At 41.9% G+C, this 9,062-nt stretch overlaps 1 long non-coding RNA gene across 1 annotated transcript; it reads right to left on the reverse strand.

Annotated features, from left to right (window-relative positions):
• Window positions 1-2,268: 2,268 nt before the first annotated feature.
• On the reverse strand, window positions 2,269-8,687 carry LOC144219998 (uncharacterized). Its single transcript, XR_013331579.1, has 3 exons — window positions 6,066-8,687; window positions 5,280-5,340; window positions 2,269-2,357 (listed from the first exon to the last, which is right to left on the reverse strand). It is a non-coding gene; the product is annotated as an uncharacterized LOC144219998 (long non-coding RNA).
• Between the last annotated feature and the right edge of the window lie 375 nt (window positions 8,688-9,062).

Below are 9,062 nucleotides of genomic sequence, written 5' to 3' on the forward strand. Positions count from 1 at the left end.
GCAAGACATGGAGCAAAGCGACCATCAAATGAGAGGCTGGGCTTATCGGTAATTACAGGGTGAGAGCCTGGGACCTATAAATAATACCACAGGAAAATCTCTGCTCTCTAGAAACCAGTATTTCAGAACCCTCAGACTTTTTTTTATTTTTAAAAAATGTTTATTTTATTTTATTTTTGAGAGAGAGACAGAGCACTAACAGGGGAAGGGCAGAGAGAGAGGGAGACACAAAATCTGATGCAGGCTCCAGGCTCTGAGCTGTCATCATAGAACCTGACTCAGGGTTTGAACTCATGACCTGAGCCGAAGTCAGATGATTAACCAACTGAGCCACCCAGGTGCCCCAGAACCCTCAGAATTTTATTTTATTCTTTTTATTTTATTTTATTTTATTTTATTTAAATGTTTGCTTATTTTTGAGAGAGAGAAAGAGGCAGAGAGCAAGCAGGGGAGCGGTAGAGAGAGAAGGAGAACAAAATTTGAAGCAGGCTCTAGGTTCTGAGCTGTCATCATAGAGCCTGACACAGGGTTTGAACTCATGAGCCATAAGATCATGACCTGAGCCAAAGTCAAATGATTAACCAACTGAGCCACCCAGGTGCTCCAGAACCTTCAGACTTTTATTTATTTTATTTTACTTTATTATTTTATTTATTTAAATGTTGTTTATTTTTGAGAGAGAAAGAGACAGAGAGCAAGCAGGGGAGGGGCAGAGAGAGAGGGAGACACAGAATCTGAAGCAGGGTCAAGGCTCTGAACTGTCAGTACAAAGCCTGATGGGGGGTCTCAAAACGATGAACTGTGAGAGCATGACCTTAGCGGAAGTCGGACGCTCAGCTGAGCCACTCAGGCACCCCGAACCCTCAGACTTTTAGAAACACTGCAGAGGCAGAGAAAACTTAAAAACAGAGCAACAGCAACAACAACAAAACCCTCCTTTGGCACAAAGAGGCAGGTCCTGAGCATCTAGCAACAGATGATAATGAAGTTAGTTCATCAAACTAAAAATTATTCCCCGCATGCTATGCTGGCCAAAAAGAGAGTATTCTAATTACACACACACATACACATATACACACACACATTTATACGTATACACATGCATATATGTGATATATACATTTTTATAATTCCCATGTACACTTTATAGGACATAAATGAACTCAAGTATAGACTTAGCATAGACAAGAAATAAAAAAGTAATTTTTTAGAATTTTTTTTAAAGTTTATTTATTTTGAGAGAGAGTAAGCATGATCATGGGAGGGGCAGAGAGGGAGAGAATCAGAACCAGGTTCCACGCACTGCCAGCATGGAGCCCTATGCGGGGCTCCATCTCACAAATCGGGAGACCATGACCTGAGCCGAAATCAAGTTTGCAGCCTGAGCAACCGAGACACTCAGGCACCCCAAGAAAGTAATTTTTTAAGAGGAAGAGCAAAAATAGCAGAGATGACCTGAGGCTGTGTAGCAAAGTTGGCAGCAGTCACAATCCTGGCATCCATAATTAGAAATGGATGGAGCAGTGCAAAGGGGCAAGGACAGGGGACAAAATGAAGTAAGGCTGGATGACTCCGCAGAGTGTGTGGTGAGTGGGCACTTTTATCATGTATTCCTTATATCCCTGCATTCTTGGAACGATATTAAAATCACCAGAAGGCAGGATCTATTTACAGAAGATTTATCAGATCCTACAGGTTAGCATTCTGGAAAAGACATTTATTATTAAACACAAGTGACCTAACTAACAAAACCCTCCGCGGTGCAGTAGAGCGCTAGGACACTGCCACAGAGCCAACTGTGTTCCACAACATATATTCCACGCTAGCAGTAGGGAGAAGCAAAGGGCAGAAGCGGTTTTAAAAATTGTGCTAATCTAAAAACAGAAAGGAGTTCTGAAAGAGCGACCATGTGAAAATGGCTACAAATAAATATTTGTTAACTTAATTATTCTATGTTGCAGGAACTGCACTGGGCAGATATATCTCCAGTTTATAGATGATGACATTAACATTTTAAAAAGTTACATTAGTTACCTTGAGCTGTACCACAGATTACCCCCAAATTTAGCAGCTTAAAATCAGGAACTTTCATCTCACAGTTTCTGAAGGTCTGGACTAAGGGGGCACGTTAGCTGAATGGTTCTGGCTCATGGTCTCTCCTGAGGTTGGAGTCAAGGTGCTGGCTGGGGTAGCTGTCATCTGAATGCAAGAGGATGTTAACTTCCAAGTTCACTCTCTGGGTTACTGGCAGGCCTCAGTTACTCACAGCTGTTGCAGTAAAGACCTCAGTTCCTAGTCACAGAGGCCTCTCCACAGGGTTGCCTGGATGGTCCTGAAGATGTGCCAGCTGACTTCTTCTAGATTGGGAAATTTGAAAGAGACAGAACCCAAGACAGAAACTGCAGCCTTTCATAACTCAATCTTGGAAGATAACTTGATCTTTGAACTTTTATCATGGTCTCTCGGTCATACGGATCAACACTGAAACACTGGGCCAGGGGACTATTCAAGGGCATGAAAGCCAGGAGGCGGGGATAGCGGGCCACCAGCCACAGTAGATATTAACCATCCAATTTCACATCTAGAAAGTGACTTGAGCCAAACTGTGAAAATATGTCTGTCAGGCTAAAATTCGAACGCTCTTTCTATTACAGGAGTTGTTGAACATCAGGGCTCTAAATTTTTTTTTCAGATTTTTGTGTAAAGTTGAGTTACCCAAAATGTTATATCATACACACAACCAGATTTGAAAACCACAGGCTTTGTAAATGTGGTTTTCAATGAAAAGATAAGGGATTGTACTTATCTCTCGCCCCAAATTTACTGAACAGGCATGAAGAAATGATGTGCAAATTCAAATGCCTGAAAAATCCTGAGTTTCTGAAGAGCAGTCTAATGTTTGAGGTAAACACTGTGGACTGACCTACCCAACACCATTCTCTATTTCTCTCTTGTCTCCTTTCACTGTAAAAGGTAGAAACGTTATATGGGAATTTTCCCAGGCCCCTTTGCAGCTAAAAGAGCATTCAGTGCAGTACTGGCCCAGGAAATTTAAATGGAAATCTCTTGGTGCTTTTGTTTCTTGAAAAAAATAGGTTTTCCTCGTGCATCCTTGGCTCCGCCCTCCCAGCTCCACCTTCTTCCGGCCACAAAAGCAGACTTGATCTCTGTGTCTCATTTCTCCTTACTGCACTGTTGAACTAAATCCAGAAGAACTCCAATTCCAGACTTCTTGTTATGTGAGAAATAAACTTTTATTTGTTTAGCCTCCTCATCCCTTCGTTGGGTTTCCAGTTAAGTGTAGTCATAAGTATTTCTAATTCTTTCAGTGTGAAGCAACTTTAGAAGACATTAAAAATAAGATCAGCAAATCCTGGGGGAAGGACGGGGTGTTAGAAAAGTTTTGTGGCTTGTTAAGAAAACTTAGTTCTAAACAATTTGCCATGTAACCTAAATTCCTACATTATATCAGCCGAGGGGTAAGACAACCACAATGATGTATCTTATAATTATTATTTTTCCTCAGAGTCTAACAACAGTGTGGGAAGTTAATTCTTTGCAGTTAGGCCTATAACCTTCTAGGGGTGTCTCTCATGCCCTTTCCCTGACTGCTCTATGGGTTGGATCATTTCCTTTGCTTCTGTGTCAGATCACTATATTGCGGTCTTTGCTAAAGCTGCCAATGCCCAAAGTGACTGTTTGTTCTGCTGGTGTCCACTGAGGATATGTACTGCTATAGAGGTCCATCCCAGGACCCTCTGCAGCTGCTGCAGCCACCCCAGCTACAGGCCCTGGCATCGAATTTTGCAGAAGCTGTGGGCCAAATGCTGCTGACACCTTACTACCTCAGTGGTCCAGATACTTTGCTACTCCATTGCAGTCACCTTCCCCTAGGGAGTTTCATCAGGGCAATCCCAAAAGGTAATCTGAGACGTAGCCATTATACTGCCCAGACATCTCCCTTTCTCTCTGGTGATGTCTGCTGTCCTTGAATCGTATTTATGAGCTTCAACCATCTCTTCTCTTACTTCTTAAATGGCACCTTGCTCCTTTTCAGAATAGTGTGTTCACCGGCTTGATTTTCTCTCCTGGACCTTCCTCCCCTGGCTTGCACACACTTTAGGCTCAAGCTGTAATTCTTGAAACATTAAAGTCACATATAGTTGGTCTAATTTAACTTGTAGCTTTGTACACTAATAAAAGTGTGTCTGAATTAACCAGAATAAAAATAGACTATTTAATATTTGGGAAGTTACATAGCTCCCTCCCAAAGCATCCTAGAGGTCACCTGTTGCGTACAGAGCACAAGTAACACTTGGAAAGTCAAAGAGAGTCTTGCTTGCGCAACCCAACCTCTTCACACCATTTTAATTTACATGTAATGAAGGATCTTTGCAGAACCACAGGCTTACCAAGGATAAGAAAACTATTCTCTTTTACAAAATTATGCAGCTTACCCAGAGGAAATACAGTGGTATCTGTGAACGTTATTTCTATCTTTCAGCCACCCAATATTAAGTCTCTGGGTCAGCCTATACAAAATGTCTCATTCAAGACAGGGCATTTTACCACATAGGAGGTTTAATGAGAAAGTCGATTTATCAGACATGTAATTTTCAGAAATTCCCATTCCATTATTACAATGAATACACAATTTTAAATGTTGCTTATGCCTGGTATTCTATTCAAATCAAACACTGAGAACAGTTTAGAGAAAATTTCAGCCCAAAACCATGTCAGCAAAAGTATCTTTTTTTTTTCTTTATCCTGATAAAGAGTTTGCAGCCTTGACAATAATTCCGTTCCCAAACACAGTAGGGGATATGGAAAGTGAGGGGCAGATTTCTTAACAAGCCCCAGGGAAAACTTAGGGCAAGATGGGAGCCTGGGTGCAAAGTGACAAAGAAAGCATAAATGTGTTAATGATGCAGAAGTCACTGCAGGCTTTGAATGGTGCTGACACATCAAAGGGCACTGTTTGCCACAAAGAGGAAGATCATTTCTGGATAGGGACAAAACCATTTGGGAGAATACAGCTGAAGCCCTTGATTCACTAGTTAATTGTGCACACAGGCTGCTGTGTTCTGCTGCCCAGAGGTCATGAATCTGAACATGCTTCATCCCACCTTCTGTACAAATAGGCATATAACCCCAATCCAGGCTGTCCTCAGGGACTTGCTTAAGAAAACGACTTCCTAGACAACTTTAACAGAGGAGACACAAAACTTCCATCAAAACTCAATAAGTAAAAGAGAATTCTTTGATAAATAAGTACTTACGATATTTGTCTCATTCAACTTTTTATTTCTTGTCTATAGAACATCTGAAGCCTACATTGAGCTGTAAGTTAAAATAGCCATGAGAAAATTAGAACTCGTTTTCCACATTTTAAATAATTCTATAATAAAAGACAAGAAAACTATAATAAAACATGAGGGGTTGGGGGGCAGTAATTTGTTATTTTTACTGTATTCCTTTTGCTCTTTTATAGATTCCAAAATCATTGTATGTGAATATATATGTACATACTACTTATCTATGAAAATAATATAACTTTTTCTTATGTGACAGAACAGCCTATACAAGTATAATACTTTCTATACAAATATTCCACTACTCAAAATGGCTCATTCTCTGAGCTTAGGTACTCAAGGTTTGATTTTAATTTAGCATGCAGTAGAAAGAAAAACTCAAGAGACTACATAGGTAAGACAGTTTTATTGAGTTCATTTAATTTCCCATTAGTAATCAAACTTTTAATCACATAAGTCAGTGGTTGGTGTATTTTCACTGAGGTTGGCATATGGGAGATACACAGCTGATTTTATAATTATTTATTTGTATGTGTTCATACAAAGCCCTCAGGAATTTTAACAGAACCCGATTAGACAGAATTAAGAGGAGTTATTAAGTTCTTAAAAAAAAAAAAAAAAGCCCAACTGGCATCTTCACAAATTCATGTAACCCAAATTTAGCAGCTTAGCAACTTCATGCTGTGTGCTGCACAGTCACTGTTAAAAACAGTTTCGTTTCTACTCTGATTCCCAAACCCACACCTGACCTACCTCCTTTCAGCAGGTGCCTTGCCATTTTTATTTATGGAGTGAAGGCTGTTTGTAGCTTGAACTATCTCAACTGTTCACCCTCTCAACTCCAGTTCAGGTCTCTTGGTTTTTCCTGCCTGTTGGAGAGAAAGGAAGGGTCCAGAATTCCCACTAGGGTCCTCAGACTCCTCCTCTGTTCTCTCCTCAGAAACTTCCATTCAGTGGACATCCTATTGCTTGCATTTCAAGCTCTCCATCTTTACTGGTGGTCTCCTTTCGAATGAAAAACTGAAAGGTGACCATACAAAACGAAACTTTAAAAACTCCAGGGGGAAAAAAACACTAGTTAAAATGCTTACCTATAGATGGCATCAGCTAAAACTACAAACATGATGAAATAAACCTCTACTTTCTATGTAGAGGTCAGGTATGCACTTATGTTCTTGAGGACTTAGAAGATTCATATTCTAAGTAACCATCTAATTCTTTGAAGGCCCAACCTCAGTGTCACAGAAGCTGAGCAGTCCCGCTGTGTGAGCAAAGGCCAAGGAATGGCACCCTTGTTTATGCAACATACGGTATCAATGGTTAAGCAGTCCTTACCTAGCAACTTTTACATTAGATTTTTTTTCTAGAAATGCCTTTTCACATTATGTGCAAAATCAAGTCTTCTTCAGAGAAAGAGTTTATCCATTGGACACTTGGTATCCTTCTCCAAGACAGCACTGGCTTAGTGCATCCAGATAAGGTTAGACTCTGCTCATCTTAAAACTCACTGTGAGCAGCTCCTGGGTGACTCAATTGGTTGAGCATCCAACTTTGGCTCAGGTCGTGATCTTGCAGTGGTGAGTTCGAGCCCCACATTGGGCTCTGTGCTAACAGCTCAGCATCTGGAGCCTGCTTCAGATTCTGTGTCTCCCTTTCTCTCTGCCCCTCCTACATTCACACTCTGTCTCTCTCAAAAATAAACAAACACTTTAAAAAATTTTAAAAAGTCATTGTTATGACTCAGAGAGACTGAAACATTACATTTTTCTGAGGATCCAGGAAGCATTACATCTCACCAAAGATTAATATCATCTTTTACTACAAGTGGAGTTGGGAAAAGGAATAAAATGTAATTCATATATTCATCAATAAATATTTACTAAGGGCCTCCTAAAGAGGCACTGTATTAGGTGTTATGACGGACAGAGGTGGCTCCAAAGATAAGCCAGATACGGACTCTGCCTCAAGGAATTCACATGGTGCTGGGTGACAAGACACAAACATGTAAATAACTATGGTACAAGACAGATAATGATTCATGCCATAAGTGAGGTCAAGACCCTGAACAGATTTCCTAGGAGGAAGTGACCAGCCTTAAAAATTTGTGCATCAGCAATTTCCTTACTTCATTTTGAATCCCAAAGCCCTAGTGCAAATCTTTCTGTGGAGATGATGTGAATGTAATAGAAATCACCACTGAGGAATCTGTAACAGAAAGTATTCGAATTGCGGCACTTTTCTGGTACTGCAGGGGCCTCCAAGATTCAATAATACCCATCCACAACACTACCCGAAGTCCTGAGGATGGTGTCTTCTGGATTCTTCTAGATGCGGCTGTCAGGCTACCTGGGGCAGGGTAGTAATTGCCATGGATTTCTGGGACACTGCAGCTTTAAAAACGTGTTTCCATCCATTATCTGTTAATTATTCTCCCTGAGGACAGCCTGGTACCATGTAAAGAGCTGCCAGGACACCAGTGTTCTCATTCTACCCAGTTCTCTCTGACGCAAAACGAAGGAGCTGGTCATTTGTTCTCTCCAAGGTTCTGTGTGTAGCTAGGCGAGTAGGGCAAACTTTATTATCATCATTTTATAGATAGGGAAACTAAAGTCAGTAGAGCTCAAGGGATCTGCCCAAAATCTCAGGTAATAATTGATAACCAATTCTTGAGATTAGACCTCAGCTGTGGAGAAAGCATTTTCTACTGTATCATGCTCAGAACCACTCCTAGTGTTTGTGGGCAAGAGGGCAAAGAGAGGCCCACATAGCATTTAATCTACGTATTTAAGTTATAAATCAAGATAACGAACTGTGAACAAAATCTAATCTCTCCTCTCACCCTGACAAACACCTCCTCACAAGGACCTGGATGGCCAGGTGTGAATCAAGAACTCCTGAACTCTTCCAGGGAAGAGGCCGGAAAGTGACAGGGAAGGCAAGCTGACTCCACTGAGCTCTCTTCCTGCACCTGGTAAGGGCTCAAAGTGCCTGGGAGTGCACACCTCCGCCCACACGGCCAACCTTGTCCACACCCAAACAAGGAGCCATTCCTGGATACAAGGCTGGGTTCCAAGGCCCAAGCAAGTCATAGAGGAGGGTTTGGTACTATTTGGCCAGAGGATTCCAGAATTCAGACTCCCTGGAGCATGGTCTAGAGGAGGGTTTAGACTCGACCCCGGGGGAGGGGCTATTCCCAGAGAACCACAGGGCTTTGGGCAGAGGTCCCTCTTGCTTGAGTTTACAGGACAGTCTGATCCCACTACCTGAAGACTGAACCTAAGAAAGGGTAAACTCCGAGATCTCTCTTGTGAGAAGGTCGTAAGGCCTGGTAGTTACAAACCAGGGTTCTGCAGCTGCACACCTGGCTTGGGAATCTAGCTTGGCCACTCACTAGCCATGAAATTGCAGGCAAGTTACCGAACATCCTACGACCTCAGTTTCCTGTCTTTACAATAAATCTAATTATTATTATCATGTGGAGTATACCAGACCTGTAAAACCTTGGGCAGACGTTAAATGCTAGGTAAACGTTGCGGGGGTTCTCTTCGGCTGCATTAGGTGAATGGGCCTCCGAGAGGTTTTTCTGGAGAATTCCATAAGCACAGTTGCATCCAGGCTCTTTGATTATCAAGGTTAAACCGTGCTCTCCACTAAATTAAACAGTGGGGCCAGGGGACGGTGCGGGCACCACCCACCCCACCCAAAGCCTAGGCTGCCGCCCACGTCCCGCTGGGTGGGGAGGCGGGGGAC

The sequence above is a fragment of the Crocuta crocuta genome, unplaced genomic scaffold (assembly GCF_008692635.1).
Source record: "Crocuta crocuta isolate KB4526 unplaced genomic scaffold, BGI_CrCroc_1.0 scaffold19, whole genome shotgun sequence".
Lineage (NCBI taxonomy): Eukaryota > Metazoa > Chordata > Mammalia > Carnivora > Hyaenidae > Crocuta > Crocuta crocuta.